We start from the raw sequence: 20,558 nt of genomic DNA on the forward strand, positions 1-20,558 counted from the left end.
ATGAACTGGATATTTGTGGACCCATAAGCTTGCCATATGTCAGGAATATTCCTGACATGTTCTGGTTTTCAGGTTTAAAATGAATGAATGAATGAATCTTTATTTGCATCGGCCATCAGTCATAGCAATAAAACAACAATACAATTTACAAAGAGTAGAAATAAAAAGTCAATTATACAAAATACATTTTAGGGTTTCGAATCAATAGCAAAATAGTGGATCTTATTCTGATTGCCCCAGCTGGAAACCTTGCAACCTTTGCTGTCACCTGCTCATCTTGATCTGCCATGAGAAAGGACACTGCGGCAGTGGTTGGGCGACCCAGAATGGACAATAAAAGAGGGGTGATAATCTCAATCCTCAAGTCTTTATAAAGAGTGCAAGCCAGAAAGGCATGCGCCACCAATTCAGTACTATCATCTCCGCAGGGACATAAGCGTTTTTCGTGTGGAATCTGTTGGAATCGGGTGCAAAAATGATGTCGGGGGGGGGGATTTTGCCGAATTGGCAAAATGTCAGGGAAAACCCGGATGTATGACAACGTAATGGAAAGCTCCAAAAGCTTAAACTCACTATTTTGGGTTTGTTCCCCCCAAAAAACTCAACAAATTTGGGTGGGTTTCTAAAAAAAAAAAAAAAGCTGATGTCAGGAACTTTACTTTTTGAAATATGGTGACCCTATGGATCTATTATGTATGCAAAGCTATGTTAAATTCCATCATGCTCTGAGAATGCTATGGGTACTGGACAAAGAAGTAACCATATATGCAGCATATAGTAAGTTCTTGTAAGTAGCCACTCACTTTGCTTTTTCCAGTACAATGAGCTACAGATTCAATTCTCCTATGACTACACATGTCTATTTCCTTGGAGCCCTGTGTTTAGGAAAGTCAACTGCATACAACTGAATTTGTGTATTTCATATTGGGGTGCAACTGCTATCATAAGCACTCTTAGATTTTGTTTACAAAGGACGCGGGTGGCGCTGTGGGTAAAACCTCAGCGCCTAGGGCTTGCCGATCGAAAGGTCGGCGGTTCGAATCCCTGCGGCGGGGTGCGCTCCCGTTGCTCGATCCCAGCACCTGCCAACCTAGCAGTTTGAAAGCACCCCCGGGTGCAAGTAGATAAATAGGGACCGCTTACTAGCGGGAAGGTAAACGGCGTTCCGTGTGCTGCGCTGGCTTGCCAGATGCAGCTTTGTCACACTGGCCACGTGACCCGGGAGTGTCTCCAGACAGCGCTGGCTCCCGGCCTATAGAGTGAGATGAGCACACAACCCTAGAGTCTGTCAAGACTGGCCCGTATGGGCAGGGGTACCTTTACCTTTTACCTAGTAGGGCTGCAAATGGGGCCCGAGATTTGCCCTGCACCTCCCTGTTTTTTGTTTTTAAAAAAGTCAGATTGGTTTCTGAGTCGCTCTCTGCCCTGTATTATTTTTCTGTGATTTGACTACTGAAGCATTCTGTACAACAAAGCTCTGACTTCCCCAATCACTCTTATTTGTAACATTTCCCCTTTTGGGGCAGAAGTAGGTGAATTTTGCAGGCACAAAGCCCTTTAACCCACAAAGTGGGTTAAAACGGTGAAATTGCAGGCCCAGGGGCTTTTGTGGGGGAAGTAAAACAGATTCACTTTCCTCCATCATCCATATTAGGACGATACTTTTATCAGGCCAACAAAAACTTCAAAATCCATACTTTTTAAATATTTTTGAAGGAAGAATAAGAGTTCATCTCTTACTGTAAAACAATTAAGTGATGTGTATTCTTGCTTGTTCATTGAGAAAAAGAAATAGCAACTTCAGGTTAGCCAGTATAGATATCTAGTGCTTGTTTTTTTGAGAGAGAATATTCTCCATTTGGCATTACAGGGTGAGGCTGTGCTTAATGCTGCCTGTGAAGATTTGAATTCATTTAAAGTAGCTAGGTGTTCCCTTACTGCTTGTCCTGTATTGGGCTACATCTTCTTTCTTGCATTGTTTATTCCATTATCACTAGGTTGGGCACTTCTTTCATTTTGAATAAAGACAGAGGCAAAGCAGGTGTTGAGCATTTCCACCTTTTCTCTGTCACCCAAGAGCATTTCTCTGTCTTCCCCACGCTGAGGACTTAGTACTTGCTTGTTCTTCCTCTTGCTTTGAGCATAATCGAGGAAACCTTTTATATTATTTTTAACTTCTCTTGCAAGCCTGAGATCATTCTGAGCCCACCTGACCGTCCCTCCTGCAGCTGTTGACTACTTCATGATTTCCCCTTACTTCCATTCCTTATACATGTCCTACCTAAAGTTCAGCTTTAAGGGGGCTAAGGCTACTGAGCTGTAACTTAGGAGGGGGGAGAGATCCTCAAATACCCTTTTATTCAGCCCCAAAACAGAGGCAATGCACACTTCTAGTGGATTCTTCCTGCCTACAGCTTCTCAAATTAGCAGCACATCATTCGGAAGGATAAGAAAAACCCCCTGTCCCTTTACTGAGTTCCTTTAATCCATGAGAGACTTTCCTTAATTCAGAGAATGTGTTTTTGCTCACCTTCCTGTTCCATTCCATGTCTCATCCCATAGGAAACTTTTCAGTATTTGACTCCTGTGAATAGTTATGTTATCAGCCCTAGCAATTCAAGCAGGTAATCTAATAAGCACAGATGTTGCCTTGTGAAATCAGTTTTTACCTAACTCGACCAGATGTAATGTATTCATTAGTGCCTTTGGGTAATGTAATATTGATTTTTTTTTTTGGTAGTATAGACTATGAACTTCAAACTTGGAGTTTCTTAACATTAAAATACAAAATTAATTTAGCTAAGGCACAGGTGATTACATTGTACCATTAAGAATGCAGTTAAATCACATATTTATTGTTGCTTGACTTCCTCTTTTCTTCTTCTTTTTATTACCCAAGTCTCCAATATTAAATCATGGCGGTGAATGGTTTTACTGACATGGCATTCATTGGCACCGCTTTCAGATCTTAAGAAATTGCAAGTTAACAACTGCTAAAAATAAGTTAGTCCTACTTACGATGCTATGGACTTGAGAGGCCCTTAATACTTTCATACTGGTTTAGAGGTTGATGTTGTTTTTCCTGATAGGCAGAAATGCAGGTTGTTGTTTTTGCTTCCATTAAGCTAAATGGTGGAGGCCTTAGCTTTGAATTTCTTCCTCGCCATATAACTCTTAAAGGCATAAGAAGCCTGCCAAACAAAAGATGGCAACTTTCATCTATTAACCAGCTAGTGAAGAATGGGAAACAAATGTAAAATAAAATAATAATGATGTGTTCTTATTCATGCCGCCCAAAACACAATATCCTGTCTCAGGCAGCCAGTGTTGTATAGCTGGACCTGGAAGAACAGGATTCAAATCCCCACTCAGCCATGAAAGTCATTAGGTGACCTTGGGCCAGTCAATCACTCTCAACCTAACCTCTCTCACATGGCTGCTGCCATGGGGATTAAATGAGGAAGGAGGAGAATTATAAGGCATCTTGAATTCACTGAAGAAATAAATAAATGACCAGTCCGATACTCACTTGGAAATAAGCCCCATTGAATCCAGCAGTTACTTTTCTCAGAAGCAAGCGGCCAGGAAAGACCCTGCCAGTCTTGGTATTTTGCCTGCACCAGTTGCAGCAAACCTCTTGAGAGTAGGAGAGGCTAAGACATTAGTGGCCAATTCACTATTTCCAGCACATTGCTCTTTAAGAGCAGAATCACTGTAGGACCAGGGTACAATAAGTTGATTGTTAGATTGCTCTGAAGGCTGGTCCTAGATGGTCATCTGAGATAGCTCAGTCAGTAGAGCATGAGGCTCTTAATCTCAGGGCTTTGCAAGAGGTTGGGTTAGATTACTTTTGTGGTCTCTTCCACATCTACAATTCTATAGCTAAGAAATGGCTGTGTTGACTCCAAGTGTCCCTATTTTCCAGGCCGTCCTGACTTCTGATTTGATCACTGCATGTCCCACTTTTCCTTAAAGATAAAGGTAAAGGGACACCTGACCATTAGGTCCAGTCGTGACCAACTCTTGGGTTGCGGCGCTCATCTCGCTTTATCGGCCGAGGGAGTCGGCATACAGCTTCTGGGTCATGTGGCCAGCATGACTAAGCCGCTTCTGGTGAACCAGAGCAGCACACGGAAATGCCATTTACCTTCCCGCAGGAGTGGTACCTATTTATCTACTTGCACTTTGACGCGCTTTCGAACTGCTAGGTTGGCAGGAGCAGGGACCGAGCAACGGGAGCTCACCCTGTTGCGGGGATTTGAACCTTCTGATTGGCAAGTCCTAGGCTCTGTGGTTTAACCCACAGCACCACTCAACGTCCCTATTTTCATTGGAGAAATGTTGGAGGCTATGGAGTTATCCAATCCCCGAGCCATCTGAAGGCAATCTGTATAGGGAGTTTTTTTAAACAAACAAACAATGTTTTATTGTGTTCTTATATATGTTGGAAGCTGCCCAGAGTGGCTGGGCCAACCCAGTAAGATGTATGGGGTATAAATAGCAAAATTATCATTGTGGAATGGGACATCCCTATTTTCATTGGAGTGACTGGCTATGGCAGGGGTGGGGAACTTCAAGCCTACAGGCCTAATGAGCCCCATCAGGTCTTTCTATTTGGCTTAAGAAGCCATTTCAGCCAAGCTTTCATTTCAGCCAAGCGTCTCAGGCACCAACTACCAGATGATTGTTTGCACTTCAGAAGTATACATACACAGCTTTCACTGGGCTGAGAATCAGCTGGTTTTTGACACTGAGGAAGCCCTGTCCCCAGTGCTTCCCAAGCATCAATGATCAACTGAATTTGGGAACGCGGCATCCTTTTTAAATCATACTGTTGGATTTCAAACTAGATGACCAGAATTGGTCACCTGGCAACACCGCAGCAGCAATAATAGATGGCCAACCCTGTATCCTGTGTGTGTTGAGATCTGGGAGTCTAGCACTCTCCAATGCAGGCATAGGCAAACTCAGCCCTCCAGATGTTTTGGGACTACAACTCCCATCATCCCTGACCACTGGTCCAGTTAGCTAGGGATGATGGGAGTTGTAGTCCCAAATCATCTGGAGGGCCGAGTTTGCCTATGCTTGCTCCAATGCTTTTGGGGAAGCTAAATTTCAAGTGGCTTTTAGATAGGCAATGAAATTCAGCTGTAGAGATTTTCTATTGCCTTTTTTTGGTATGGATGATGTATTGTGTTTTATAAACTTTTCTTTTTCATTCAGAAGTTTCAAGGGGTTATTTCATTCAGTAGTAAGTGACATGTTCTTATTTTAATGTGTAAGCCGCCTTGGAGGATGTTTAATTCACAAAGGTGGCATGAAAAGTTTTAAAATAAATAAAAGCGCAACAAATAGAAGGGTAGATAAATATAACTCATTACGGGAGACAATTAAATGAAATAAAGCACACTGCAACAGCAGCAGCGTATAAACCAGATGGCAGGCAAGTTGGGTCCAGATTCACTGACAGCCTGCCTAATTGAAATGGACATATGGATGGGAGAGAAAGGAAATAAGGAACTGACAGGTATGGTCAGGGACCAACACTGTAGCCTCACAAAGCCCTGGAAAGCTAGTCAGCTGGCAAGTTTGTCCTAAAGCCTAACGTGCAATGACGCATTCCATTTCCCCATGTTAGAAACAGCATTTGCTGCCCTAAACCATTTCAACAGACTAGGGGTTGTATCCAGTGAGGGCACACAGGGTGCTGCAGGCAAAAGGAGAGGAGAATTCCATTGTGCACGTGGAGGAGGTCTGTCGCACAAATGGAACAGCGTTGAATACAACCGTAGGGCTGCAATCTTATTACCTATTACCTATTACCCCAAATTTCACTGGATTGAGCACAATTTAGTTCTAAGTAAACATGGATGGGGATGTGGGTGGCGCTGTGTTAAACCACAGAGCCTAGGACTTGCTGATCAGAAGGACGGCAGTTTGAATCCCCGCGATGGGGTGAGCTCCCGTTGCTCGGTCTCTGCTCCTGCCAACCTAGCAGTTCGAAAGCGCGTCAAAGTGCAAGTAGATAAATAGGTACCACTCCAGCAGGAAGGTAAACGGCGTTTCCGTGCGCTGCTCTAGTTGGCCAGAAGCGGCTTAGTCATGCTGGCCACATGACCCGGAAGCTGTACGCCGGCTCCCTCGGCCAATAAAGCGAGATGAGCGCCGCAACCCCAGAGTCGGTCACGACTGGACCTAATGGTCAGGGGTCCCTTTACCCTTTACCGTAAACATGGATGGCATTGGAAATGCAGAATTGCAATCCCAGTGCCATTTTCTAGGAAATTAGTACTGTTTAACTCAACAGTGTTTGCTTCTGCATCAACATGCATAGATTATTTAACATCAGGGCCCCTCCTGTGAATAGTCTGTCATCAATCTGTCTGTGGGAGGAACTGTTAGTTTTTGTGATAAAGCCACTTCCGCCCTGCAGAGGAGGTAGGGCTGCGGGCTTCACGGCCCCACCATGTGCGTGTCCCATTCCCCCCCCCCGCTTGAGCCCCAAAGAGGGTTTAGTCCCTTTGCTTTCAAAACTCCCTCATAGCAGTGCATAAGTTATTAATCCATAGCTTGGCTGTCCTCACAAACTCCTCCAGACAGTGCCTGGAGTCACCATGCTCCCATCTTCTCAGTCAAAGAATCAACTAACAGAATAACCAGCCAACTCCTTTCCCCTTTACTGTGTATTCTTTGTGAAATACATTTACAATGCAAATATTGATAGGAACCTCCCCAGCCTGGAGGTACTTTTCTCCTAGATTTCATCAGGAGGAGAGCAGATGTTCATGAGAAGAGGTTAATCACTGCCGTACTGTCAAAGCCAAGACACCACTACATTAATTGCCAATGTGGTACCCTCCAGTTGTAGCAGATTAGAACTCCCATCAGCCCCAGTGAACATTGCCAATTGTTAGGAATGATGGGAGTTGTTGTCCAACAGCATCTAGAAGGAACTGTATTGGCCACCCCGCAAACAGAACATGAGTAGGCATCAAGCACAAGTTAAGAGAGTCTGTTCCAGTATTCTAGGGTGGTATATCTATATGTAGTGATTTGTTCTAAATGTAAGAAACTTCATTTGAACATGCTGGAAAGCATAAATTGTAAAAAGGCAGGCTGGAATTATGTTAAGTCAACAACAATTATGTGTCTGTTTCTTTTAAAAGAGTTAATTTTGAGAGGACATTATGAGGAGGAAAAATGGCCAATGTGAAGGATATCAACCCACTCCTTTTCAAATCGTAGTCAGTATTTGCAAATATGTAAGTTTATAGGTAAGACTACACTGCAATGGATTTTTATTGAAACCAATGAACGTTGAATAAGTCATAAAAAGATTTATTTTAGCTCTGACACTTTTATATATCATTTGGCCATTCTGTTCACAGTGGAACACTCATACCCACGGCAGTGAAAGCACTTGAAATACTTTAAAACAAAATGAAGTAAGCTTTCTTTATTATCTATTCAAATGTTATATTTAAATGCCGCACATACACTTTCCTAGGAAAGAAAAGAAATCACTCCCTCACTGTCCAGTTTCCCCAAAAGAAAAGAAAAAAAATACCCATGAAACATCTGCCAGCGTTGTTGAAACAGATGAACATGCTTGTTCAATCTGATTGTACAAGTGTGACCTTTTCATTGAGAGGTTGTTAAGAAAGTCTCGAGTAAAGTACTGTTTCCACCCCTCTCTACATTCTCATCTTTTTAGACAATCCTTTTCAATTATATGGTTGAAGAGGCATGTTCCTGACATTCTCTTTATCTGAATTCTCCTTAGCTGAGATCCCAAAGTTCCAAATTTCCCAGTATTGTTTTGGAAAGCTTTAAGAATCCTCCATTTCTCTGTTTAGTTCTATTCAGGCTTTGTTACTCACCTTATTAGAATTGTGGGGCTGAGGAGCAGGGTCAAACTTCCCACCCTTCTGTTTTTCTCTGATGTCATAATGCATAAGCTTGCTATTCTATTACTCTCAGCTGCCTCCACCTCATCCCACATCGTTCAGTGGGGACCCCAACCAAGCCATCACCTATTCCTTTCAGATTGGGCTACATCAACTGCAGATTACCTGGGGTACCCAACAGAGCAGGTATTCAGACCTTGGGCCACTGGAAGTTAGGGGCATCCTGGTCTTCTGTTATGTCCCCAAAGAAGTCAACATAATTCTATGATACTTACATTGTCAAAATATTGTTTCCTGTTCATAGGTGGTTGGAGGGCGAGAGTACTCATATGTGGCCAGAGTATGGCTACATGGGCCGGTCACAAAATCCTATTAGCACTGGGTTTGCAATAGTTCAGTAACTGAGCAGGTGTAAAATACCTTTTTTCAACATGGTTCAACCTTCGTCTCCTGAGGAAGACTACTCACCTGTTAGTGGTTCATTAATGTGGTAACCATTTGGGTATCTTGAAGGGCAAACCCTGGCATGCTTGGATTTTCTGCTTTTTGGCATTATTGGCTGGAAGTGACCATTAGTTTGGTCGGATATTTTGCCCAGAAGGGTGTGGAGGGGAGGTGGTGACTCTAAATGACATCATTAGGCAAGGGTGAAAGTGAATGGGGAGTCCTTGTATCAACCTGCCTAGCAATGAGGGTGACACTATGCATTATCCTGAGATGAAATATACAAGGACTGGTTCCCATAAGCTGGGTGAAATTCACTTGTCCAATTGGAGCAATGATATTTTCTTGGCAGCATGACCTGCACAACTTTACTCAAGGCAGGTAGGGGAAGAGGGGCTAAGCTTTTCCTCTTCAGTGGCAGGTAATGTGGGAATCCAACAGGTAGAGTAAGGTTAGGAGAGCATTTTATATATATGTGTGTGTGTGTGTGTGTGTGTGTGTGTGTATATATATATATATATATATATATAAAATTATATATATATAATATATATAAATTATATATATATATATAATATATATTATATATATATATATATAATTTAATATATTATATATATATATAATATAATATAATATATATATAATATAATTTAATATATTATATATATAATATATATATTTATATAATATATATAAAATTTTTGCATATCATTCCCAACTATCATATGACATATTTTCTTACCTTATACAATATTTTGGATTTCCATCAACCACATCTGAAGATTTTTCAGTCTTTATCACCTAGTCTACATTTCTTAATTTCCCTATTACTTTTAATCGTCCTTAACTAATAACTCTCTTCATAATCTTCTTCTCTGCAATATTTCACATAATCCTCCCTACAAAACTTCTTGCAGTCCTGCTAGCATAATCTGTTTATTACAATTGCTTTTCAAATACTTCAAATATTTACTCCAGTCCTCTGAGAATCTCTGGTCCCACAGGTTTCAGATCCTTCCTGTCATCTTGTCTAATTCTACATAGTCCATTAATTTCGTCTGCCATTCTTCTTTCGTCGGTAATTCTTCTTGTTTCCATAGGAGAGCATCCTTAGGCACCTTTAGAGGCAGAAATCCTGATGCTTCCTTCCAATGTTGGGAGGCCTGTTGGCATGGTAAGGATCACCTGGAGGAACAGTATTGTAGGAAAGGTCCTACAAGATCAAGAAAGCCACCCTACTCACCCGAATGAGTGGGGCTTAAGGGAGAGGGCATATCTCACTTGGATTGGTAGTTGATTAGTTGCCTGCACAGAACCTCCCCCTGCAGACGTTGTTGTTTAGTCATTTAGTCGTATCTGACTCTTCATGACCCCATGGACCAGAGCACACCAGGCACTCCTGTCTTCCACAGCCTCCCGCAGTTTGGTCAAACTCATGTTAGTAGCTTTGAGAACACTGTCCAACCATATTGTCCTCTGTCGTCCACTTCTCCTTGTGCCCTCAATCTTTCCCAACATCAGGGGCTTTTCATTTGTTTATAATTTGAATAAAATGTCCTTCATTTTAACACACTTCACCTTGTGTCACATCTTCTTATTTCCATGGTTACACTCGCAATGCAACTAGTTTGCTTGCAGTTTAATGAGGACAATATTGCAAATGCTGATTAACTTTGGAAAGCGTCCCAAATTATTTTTGCATTCATGCCCATAAGGCCAAATTGGTTAGAGTAGACGTTATAGCTGTTACCTTAAGCTTTGTATTATTAGTGTGCAAAAATAGTCTGCTCCTTTTTATGTTTGTAAGCAATAATATCACCTCAAGCAAACATAGTGATTTCAATTATCCTTAAGGCAAACTTTCATGTTACAACTTAATTATGGCCTCAGTAGCAGCTTTTCAGCACCATCTTCACATTAGCAAAATATCTACTCTGTCCTAGTCCTATTGTGCCATTGCTACACCTTATCATAGAATCATAGAATCATAGAGTTGGAAGAGACCACAAGGGCCATCGAGTCCAACCCCCTGCCAAGCAGGAAACACCATCAGAGCACTCCTGACATATGGTTGTCAAGCCTTTGCTTAAAGACCTCCAAAGAAGGAGACTCCACCACACTCCTTGGCAGCAAATTCCACTGTCGAACAGCTCTTACTGTCAGGAAGTTCTTCCTAATGTTTAGGTGGAATCTTCTTTCTTGTAGTTTGGATCCATTGCTCCGTGTCCGCTTCTCTGGAGCAGCAGAAAACAACCTTTCTCCCTCCTCTATGTGACATCCTTTTATATATTTGAACATGGCTATCATATCACCCCTTAACCTCCTCTTCTCCAGGCTAAACATGCCCAGCTCCCTTAGCCGTTCCTCATAAGGCATCGTTTCCAGGCCTTTGACCATTTTGGTTGCCCTCCTCTGGACACGTTCCAGTTTGTCAGTGTCCTTCTTGAACTGTGGTGCCCAGAACTTATGCACAAGTCTCTATTGGTACTTTTCCCCACAATCAAAGAATAATGAAAATAGTGATGGGCAGTCAATGTCTTTGCTCCTAGTTTGTAACTGAGCCATTTTAAAGCATTTTCATTTTGAGCAATTTCACCAGAAATGCCAAATCTCTCTCTCTCTCTCTCTCTCTCTCTCTCTCTCTCTCTGTGTGTGTGTGTGTGTGATGAAGATCAATCCAAAGTTTGCAAGATGTGTAGATCCCAAAATATTTGAGTAGATCTTCAGAAGCAGAGCATGGACTAGAACGCTTTGGCTGGTTTCCATGATTAATTGTCCCCAATACCCCACCCCAACAATCTCTACAGAGATTGCAACCCTCTGTAGTTTTTTTTAATTAATGTTTAATGTTTTGTTATGTTTTATATGTGCTGTGAGCTGCTCAGAGTGGCTGTGGCAACCCAGTCAGATAGGTGGAATACAAATAATAAAATTATTATTATTGCATATCCTGGTGTTATCAAAACCACGACAGATCCTAAAGGTGCATCAGACTTTAGCATTCACAGTCCTTAAGAAACGAACTACAAAAATAGGACCACAAAAGGGGATCCTTCAAATTGAATAGATGGACCTGATTTGAATCTATTCCATCAATATCTTGGCAAGGACATTGCCTTGTGCTCAAGGTGTGGGGCGCTGTTTCCAAATCCATAACTCCAAATGCTATCTCATTGCCTGAACTGTGACAATGACCTTAGGGGGTGGGACATACCAGATCTGACGAGTCAAGAGGAGTAGTCAATTGATGCAGGTGCCAGAAACTATTAGACGGCTAAGCAGTGAGCAAAGTGTAACCATTTACTGACTTTATTGAGGACAACCATGCACGTCACTTTCCAAGCTTCTTCTTCATCTGGAATGTTTAATTTTATGGTGAGAGAATGCATTCTCGCATTTCAAAGCACTATTGTTCCGCAACAGATGTTTATGAAAATCTTCTCTCTTGTAGTTACATTGCAAAACAATTATATCTGCGTGTAAAGGAAAAGCCTCGCTGCTAGGGAACTGTCAGTCACAGAGTAGGTTTCATCTCACTGCATTGAAGACCGAAATGGCTGCACACTTTAAACAGGATAGTCTGCTTAATATCAATGGGCATGTCTGGATGCAACTGGAGCCCTGATGGATCTCTCCCCAGGCAACTGCCAATAGCCTATAGCCATGATGGCTGCACATTGTTGTTGTTGTTTAGTCGTGTCTGACTCTTCATGACCCCATGGACCAGAGCACTTCTGTCTTCCACTGCCTCCCGCAGTTTGGTCAAACTCATGCTGGTAGCTTCAAGAACACTGTCCAACCATGTTGACTATGAGGGCCACTCCATTTCTTTTACGGGTTTCTTGCCCACAGTAGTAGATATGATGGTCATCCGAACTGAATTCGCCCATTCCTGTCCATTTTAATTCACTGATGCCCAGGATGTCAATATTTATTCTTGCCATCTCATTTTTGACCACATCCAACTTACCCAGGTTCATGTTTCTTACATTCCAGGTTCCTATGCAATATTTTTCTTTACAGCATTGGACTTTCCTTTCGCTTCCAGGCATATCCGCAACTGAGCATCCTTTCGGCTTTGGCCCAGCCACTTCATCAGCTCTGGATCTACTTGTACTTGTTCTCCACTCTTCCTCAGTAGCATGTTGGACGCCTTCCAACCTGAGGGGCTCATCTTCCAGCGTCATAACTTTTATATGCCTGTTGTCTTTGTCCATGGAGTTTTCTTGGCAGGGATACTGGAGTGGCTTGCCGGTTCCTGCTCCAGGTGGATCACATTTGGTCAAAACTCTCCACTATGACCTGTTCATCTTGGGTGCCCTGCTCAGCATATTTCATAGCTTCTCTGAGTTATTCAAGCCCCTTCGCCACGGCAAGGCAGTGATCCATGAAGGGGGGCTGCACATTACCTCCAGTATTTGAGGACTTTCACCTCTGAATATCAGCAGATGGAATCACAGGTGAGGTGAGTGCTGCTGTTTGTGGGCTCCGCATTGGCATCTAGTTGGCCACTGTGGGAACAGAATGCTGAATAAGTGCGCCTTTGGTCTGATCTTATGTTCACTGCATGATTCATCCAAATATTTATATATTAGCCCACCTATTGCCATGGCAATTTGCTTTCCACAATCCAGAAACATTATGTCTAGCATTTTCCATCCGGAGACTCTGTTTGATGTGAAGGTCACTTGTGACCTTGAGAAAGGAGATACTTTCCAATTCTCAGAAAATAGGATTCCAATTACCAGTTGTACATGCTGCATTTCAGTTGCGTCGCATTAAGAATCTGTTAACCCTACTTCAAGTTATTTCAAAAGAAATTACCTTAAGTGCATTCTCCCCTCTGCTCAGCTGGTCTCGTGGAAGCCGTATATTTCCTTCTCTAGAAAATCGGTATTTTGTCTTGATTTATAAGGCTTCGATGTTATCTCCTCAAAGGTAATTTGATTCCTGTCTAGCCACAAGGTGTAGTCGTTAAGATCACTCTTTTTCATATCTGGCCTCTTAGCACATTTCCACAAACCACCGTTCCTTCCAGCATTGCCACTGCCTCAGCACAATCAGAATGAAAAAGAAAGAAAGAAAGATGTATTAGAAACCATTCCTTTTCCCTGTCATCCGGATTAAGGCACAAAACATATTTTAATGCTCACCGCCAGCAAAGGCACAGAGATTGACTCAGCCTTTAATTAGGGCTGCCTTGCAAAAGGAACCTTGCTAACACTCGGTGTATTTTCACAAAATATGCTGCATGTCCTGACCACTCAAAGAATGGAACAGTCTCTGGTTATTATTGTAGAATGGAATTGCGGTGATTAAATGATCACCCTAAAATGACAGCCATAAAACTTCAGCTGGATGCTTTGACTATTTACTAGACACTCATCATCATATTACATGTTGCAAACACAGGATTGCCAATACTGTGGTTGCGTTGTGACGTTGGCAGGGGAGAACTGGTGGTTATGCCTTATACTGGGAGTCAGGCCAATGATTTATCTAGCTCAGAATTGGCTAGACCAGACACCCATAAACTGCTGTCATCTTGATGGTTTGGACTGTAGCTCTCATTGGTCATGTATGCTTGGGCTGATAAGTGTTGGAATCCAACAACATCTGGAGCAGTGTTTCCCAAACTTGGGTCTCCAGCTGTTTTGGGACTACAGTTCCCATCATCCCTGACCACTAGTCCTGCTAGCTAGGGATGGTGGGAGTTGTAGTTCAAAACAGCTGGAGACCCAACACCCATTATCCCTAGCTGGCAGGACTAGTGGTCAGTGATGATGGGAATTGTAGTCCAAAAACAGCTGGAGACCCAAGTTTGATCTGGAGGGTACCAGATTGGACAAGGCTGGTCTACAATGACTGGCAATGGCTCTCCAGATTTTCAGACATGCATCTGAAAATTGCCAGGAATTGAAGTTGGGAATTTCTGAATGCAAAGCATGGTCTCTACCTCTATAGTCCTTCCTCTAATTAATGTGAAACATCTCTCCCTTGATTCTCTGTTGCCAATAACCACCAATCCATCACTACCAGTTCCTCTTCATTCAGACCTGGGGCTGATTCTCTCCTAGAATTCAAACAATCCTCCTTCCCATTGTATTATATCTGGGCAAACCCAGGTTTGGTTTTTCCGAAGGTCACTGTAGTTTCTCTGTTAAAGCCACTTCCGACCTTGGGCGGTGGTGTTGCGGGCTTCACGCCCCCAACACGCGTATGGGGGCTGGCTCTCAGCCTCCGTGCGATTAGCGGAATCCTCAGCCACGTCATCCCCTGGCCAGCCAATGGACTGGCCCAGGGGGTGTGGCCTGCTCCATATAAGGCAGGCGCGGCCAGGGATCTCCCTCTTTGGCCACGCCGACTCTCCAGTTTCCCACCCGCCCACCCTCTAAGTTTCTCTTCCAACCTTGCTATGGACCTCGGTTGGTCACTGTTAAGGGGCCTGGTAGGAATTTTTTCCACTTGGCAAATTGGCACCAGCCATTTGGTTTTTTGCCTACCTCATAGCAAATCATCACAACTTCCTCGGTTTTGGCGGTTAGGCATTGGTATGGGTATTGTTATGTAGATGTATGGGGGGAGGAGTGCCATCACCTCCCCCGCATATTGAAAGGTAGTCCAATAAAGGATTCCGGGGGGCGTGGCCCTGTCTGAAGCCTATGGAGGTGAAGGCCCAAGGCACGCCCCCAAGCAGTGACCCCGGGAAAGTGCCTAGTTGATGTGCATCAGCAGGGCTCCCCCTGCTGGTGTTAACCCTTCCCGGTCTTCAAGCTAACAGGCTGAAGCCGGATAGTTGGTTAGGACCAATGCCTAAGCCAATACCACTCATCACTTGTCACCAATAAAGTTGTGGCCTAATTTTGCCCAATTTTGCCCACGTGTCTTTATTCCTACTGGGGGGAGGCGGGGACTTGCCACACAAAGGGCAGCTACCATGTTCTCTCCATAAGCACAACAGCTGATCTCTCAACTCTAGGCTTACCTAAACCCCAGAGCTGCCTCAAAAAGAATTTTTTAAAAGATTATCAATATTGGCAATCCATCAATCAGTCCCTGCTGCAATGCTTCCAATATTTATCGTAGATGTTTAGTTTACCAGCAAACAGGGTTTCATCCTCTATCCCAACAACAGTGTTGTTCTGACACTTTTAATATTGGAAATGACAAGAGTTTCTATGTAAAGCTCTCTCGCATTGCAACTGTACTTTAATTTGTTTAACAAACAGTGTAAATGTTGTTGTTGCTGTCAAGACTAAAGAAACTGTTGACCCAGAAATAAAGAAGGAGAGGGGGGGGGGAGAAAAGAAAGAAAAGCCATATGCTAAGATGTAAGTTGTATACAAGAGAAATGTGCCATATGGCACTGGATTTGCACCCCTGTCAATGCTGCCTTGAAAGCAACCCATGAAATACGATCATTCGTATCATTGCTCCTGTCATTCCTATTGGAATCTGTGACAGCAAAGAAAGAAAAGTGACAATGACATGTATTAAGGTTCTGTAGGACAAAAGATACCTTATACTACCAAGAGGAATGAACAACTGGATTTAGAAGTCAATTGCTGGTGGCAATTAAGAGTGCAAATGCTGTTTATTAATTGCCATGTGCTCGTAAGCATGATCTCTTTTCAGAAAAGAGTTGATGACTCATCGCTCACTTCCCTGGGTGTTCAAAGTGTTTAAATACAATGCTGCAGATAATTATCAGCTTCCACCAAATGTGCTTGTTAGTAGCACTGGAATTAATTTAGGTATTAATTATGAATGGTATACCTTTGGGGAAATGCATCAATCTAACTATAACACACCTGTCTTCAGGCACGTTGATGCTGCATCAAACTCTTTCGCAAAGGTTTGCCTTCCAATAATGTCAGCGCCTTGTAAAAGTAACCGTAATCATTGGGTGTTAACACAACAGTTCCTGTAGCAAATCTCCACATTTATATATTGCCCTATCCCGTACGTTCAAGGCTCCTGGTAATATATTTCCCTCTTGCTTATTTTATGCCTCCCTCTGATAACTCCTTCCTACACACGATAGATATTTCTTTTTTAAGTGATCTGAAGATAAATTGCAAACTAAATGCCCTGCATCTTATTTGGATTAACTTTTTGAGAAGGACGCCAGTTCTTTGTTGAATTACACTAAGTGCATCAGAAAACATAAGAGCTTGCAATATTGAATCTGGATCTTGTTAATATTTGTACTTCTACTGTATTTATTAGAAATGGGATCCTCCTTAATGAGGGTCCTGGTTGTGCACGGGCCCCTGAGACACCCCCCCCCGCTGGGTTATAGGTGGGGGGCATGCCCCAGGGCTTGTCTGTGGGCCCCACAATCACACCAGGCTGTTTGAGCCAATCCGATGCAGGTGGTGTGATTGAAGGGAGCTTTAAAAGCGGCAGCATGATGTAGCTGAGGCACTTGCTTCGTGCTGCAAAACACCTACTCTCCCGTCCCTATTTGTTGATGTTGCTACTTTGGCCTTGCTTCAGATATTGGTTGGTCACCTGTTTTGGAACAGGGGCCGGGTAGGAATTTTTTTTCCATTTGGCAAATTGGCACTGGCCACTTGGTTTTCACCTACCCCCTTAGCAATTGTCACAACTTTGTAAGGTTTGGTGGTTAGACATTGGCTTAGTGAGGTGTGTGAGAGGGGAGGTGCAGCCATCACCTGCCCCTCCATGAATAAGGGTATTCTGGTAAAGGAATCTGGGGGTCCTGGATCTCGTCCGAAGTCCGCTTGAGGAGCTAGGGCCATGCCAGGACCACAGGAACCCTGGAGTAAGCGGTTGATTTTCATTGATGTTGCTCCCTCATTTGGTGTTTACTCTTTCACACTACCTGCCAGAGAGGCAGGAGTCAGTTATAGTCGGTTGCCAATCCATAAGCCAATACCACTCACTTTGCTGTAATCAATAAATCTGTGACCTAAATTTTGCCCAATAACTTAAACCAAAATTACATGTCAGTGTGAAGTTATTTACTTAAGGGAAGGGCTTGGGCCCCTCGGAGCGCAAAATGTATTTTGCAAAGAATAAATTGTATTGGGGGGAAAGAAAACCCATGCAATGTAATGTAACAGCTGCAAAATCTTCTGACTCCAATCAAGGTCACAGAAATGCTGAATTTGTTACCTTTAAAAGTGAGTATGTGTGTGTGTTAGGTCGTGATAAAAGGGGTGGGAATTAGAGATTGGCTGGTTGTTGCACTGAGTTTTGCAGGCTCCAAGAACATGCTGCTCGGAGGAGCTGGTGAGGGCAGACAAGTTATAATTTATGGACTGCTTCAAAGGAGTTTTAGAAGCAAGAAGACCCTCTCTTGGGCTCAAGAGAGTGAAATACATTGCATTGGACTTCGTATACCTGCATAATACTGATTTTAATAGTTGCCATCCTCTAAGAAAAGAGTCATCTTAAAAGTCTTGTGTGTGGGGTCTACTTCACGACTAGGGCTTCGAGGGTGAAACTGCTGCATCAGTCTGTATGACTCAGAAAAAAGAGATCTGTTTCGGTTTCCCACAATTTCCTGCCTTTGCTTATGCAAGGTTAGGGGAGTCTCAAATGTGCCACTCCAAATCTTTCTATCTGGCCCTTGGGAGTTTCCCCAGGCCACGCCCCTCCCCAGCCACACCCACTTTCCCCAGGCCACACCCTTTACGAACTATACTTGACACCTTCCTTGAGTGTTTTTAGCTGGCTGGAGTGTGTCATTGAACTCTGATAATGCCTCTTGCTCGTCTGGATGAAGGATAGAGAAGGGTGTCTGAGTGTGTGTAGAAACTAATTGAATGTACTAAGTTAACATTCACATTCCTTTGGCTGCCCATTTTTGCTTCCAGCCTCTCTTTCCACTAGCATCTGCTCCCTTGAAGATATTGTGGGTCTCAGGCTGAAACAGGGTTGCCCACCCATGGCTTAGGCTTTTCATCATTAGGCAGAGTGAAGGTGGATATTGTGGGCAGCATATTTTGCCATATATATATATATATATATATATATATATATATATATATATATTGCATTCTTCAAATGAAGAATATATATGAAGAATATATAATGCATATATATGAAGAATATATATATATAATGCATTCTTCAAATGAAGAATGATATAAGAAATAAGCATGAATAATAATTTGGGAACTCCAAATGAGTCAACTATACATGAATTTGGTCCTTCTGGTGTATACCACTTCAAATAAAATGGAGATAATTCCTTTAGGAGTTTAGCATCCTCACAATATCATTATTATGCCTGACTTTAACTTTCTGTATGTGTACAGATTTCTGTTGCGGTTCATTTCAAAGCTTTCATGCTAATGATCTGTCTGATTTATTCCCCAGCTCAAAGTATCTTTGCTTCAAAAATGGCATTTTTGAAAAATAAATTCTAATCCCAATTGCTCACTAACTATTTGAGAAGAAAGTTGCTTGTGTTCCTGTTCCGGAAGTCTAATTGAAATAATAAATAGTTCTGTTGTTGTTGTTTCTTTGTTTCTTTTTCTTTTTCCTTTTTTAAAAAAACCTCTCTCCCTTTACCTCCTATCCAGGAAATAGAAGACAGTAGATGTCCTCTTATAAGAGCTTTATAAGTATCACAAATTGCTGATGAGAAAGAAAAAAATGTGCAATTAAAAACCCGCAAACAAAATTGTGTTTCTCAGTCTATGAAGCTCAGTATACTTCTCTGCTTTCACAATTAAATTAAAGCCTTCTCTCACTGACTAAGAGTCTTCTATCTTTAGTAAAAGCTCTCTTCAAACATTCTGATTCCATACACAGTAAACGACACCCTGGGTGCTGTGGCTAGAGGAACAAACTCACTGGCTACAGTCATATCTCCATCCCTATAAGCTTCCCTGAGCTGGAGCTCCCTCACACATACTAGAACCCTCATTTTCCATTATTTTGATTCTATCAAAATGCATTGAAACATATTGAAATCTGGGTGTACACAATGCAGATTGTTGTTGTTGTTGTTGTTAAGTCGTTTAGTCGTGTCCGACTCTTCGTGACCCCATAGACCAGAGCACGCCAGGCACTCCTGTCTTCCACTGCCTCCCGCAGTTTGGTCAGACTCATGTTTGTAGCTTTGAGAACACTGTCCAACCAGATTAACAGAACACAATTCTGGATAAAAATGTGCAAAGTTTATATGGACTTGAAAGAGTCATCCATCACCACGTCAAGATTAAGAAATACCATCCTGCCCCCTTTTGGAGATCAACTGGTCCTCTTCTGTTTTAATGCTGAGACCAGGGTCTGCTCTGGAGGAATTGGAGATCTTGGAGGGCAATGCTTTCTGTCAGATGCCCCACTTGTGGGCTGAAGAGCCACAGTGCCCCTGCCCATCACCAGTTGAGGTTCACTACATGCAGTGTGGTACATCACAATGTAATATTTTTATTAAAGAATTTTTTAAAACCACAAAAACATAACATAACAATACAACAAACATAACAAATACATAGAGAAACAAAAACGCAAACAAAAAGCACAAGTACAATTTCATTTCTTAATTTCTTTTACCTTACTTCCCCGACTTCCTCATGCCTCCCTTTTCTGTATTCCAGATTCTAATCAATTAATCAGCAAATCTTCCCTTATTTTATTTTAATTTAATCCTCCTTATTCTCCTTGTCTTAACCGTTGCTAATAGTAACCATTTACTTTCTAATCCAACATCATTCTAACTTTCATTAATATTGTAATATTTCTTTAAATAGTCCTTAAATTTTTTCCATTCTTCTTCCGCTGCTTCTCTTCCCTGGTTTCGGATTCTGCTCGTCCTCTCTGCCAGGCCCATGTAGTCAATCACCTTCATCTGCCATTCTTCCAGAGTGGGTAGATCTTGTGTCTTCCAGTACTTTGCAATGAGTATTCTTGCTGCTGTTGTAGCATACATAAAAAAGGTTATATCCTTCTTTAACACCCCTTGGCCGACAATACCCAAGAGAAAGGCCTCTGGTTTCTTAGGGAAGGTATATTTAAATACCTTTTTCAGTTCATTATAGATCATTTCCCAGAATGCCTTAATCTTCGGGCACGTCCACCAGAGGTGAAAGAATGAACCTTCCTTTTCCTTACATTTCCAACATTTATTATCAGGCAAATGGTAAATCTTTGCAAGCTTGACTGGGGTTATGTACCACCTATAGATCATTTTCATAATATTTTCTCTTAAGGCATTACATGCCG

This window comes from Podarcis raffonei, chromosome 10 (assembly GCF_027172205.1).
Source record: "Podarcis raffonei isolate rPodRaf1 chromosome 10, rPodRaf1.pri, whole genome shotgun sequence".
NCBI classification, from domain to species: Eukaryota; Metazoa; Chordata; class Lepidosauria; order Squamata; family Lacertidae; genus Podarcis; species Podarcis raffonei.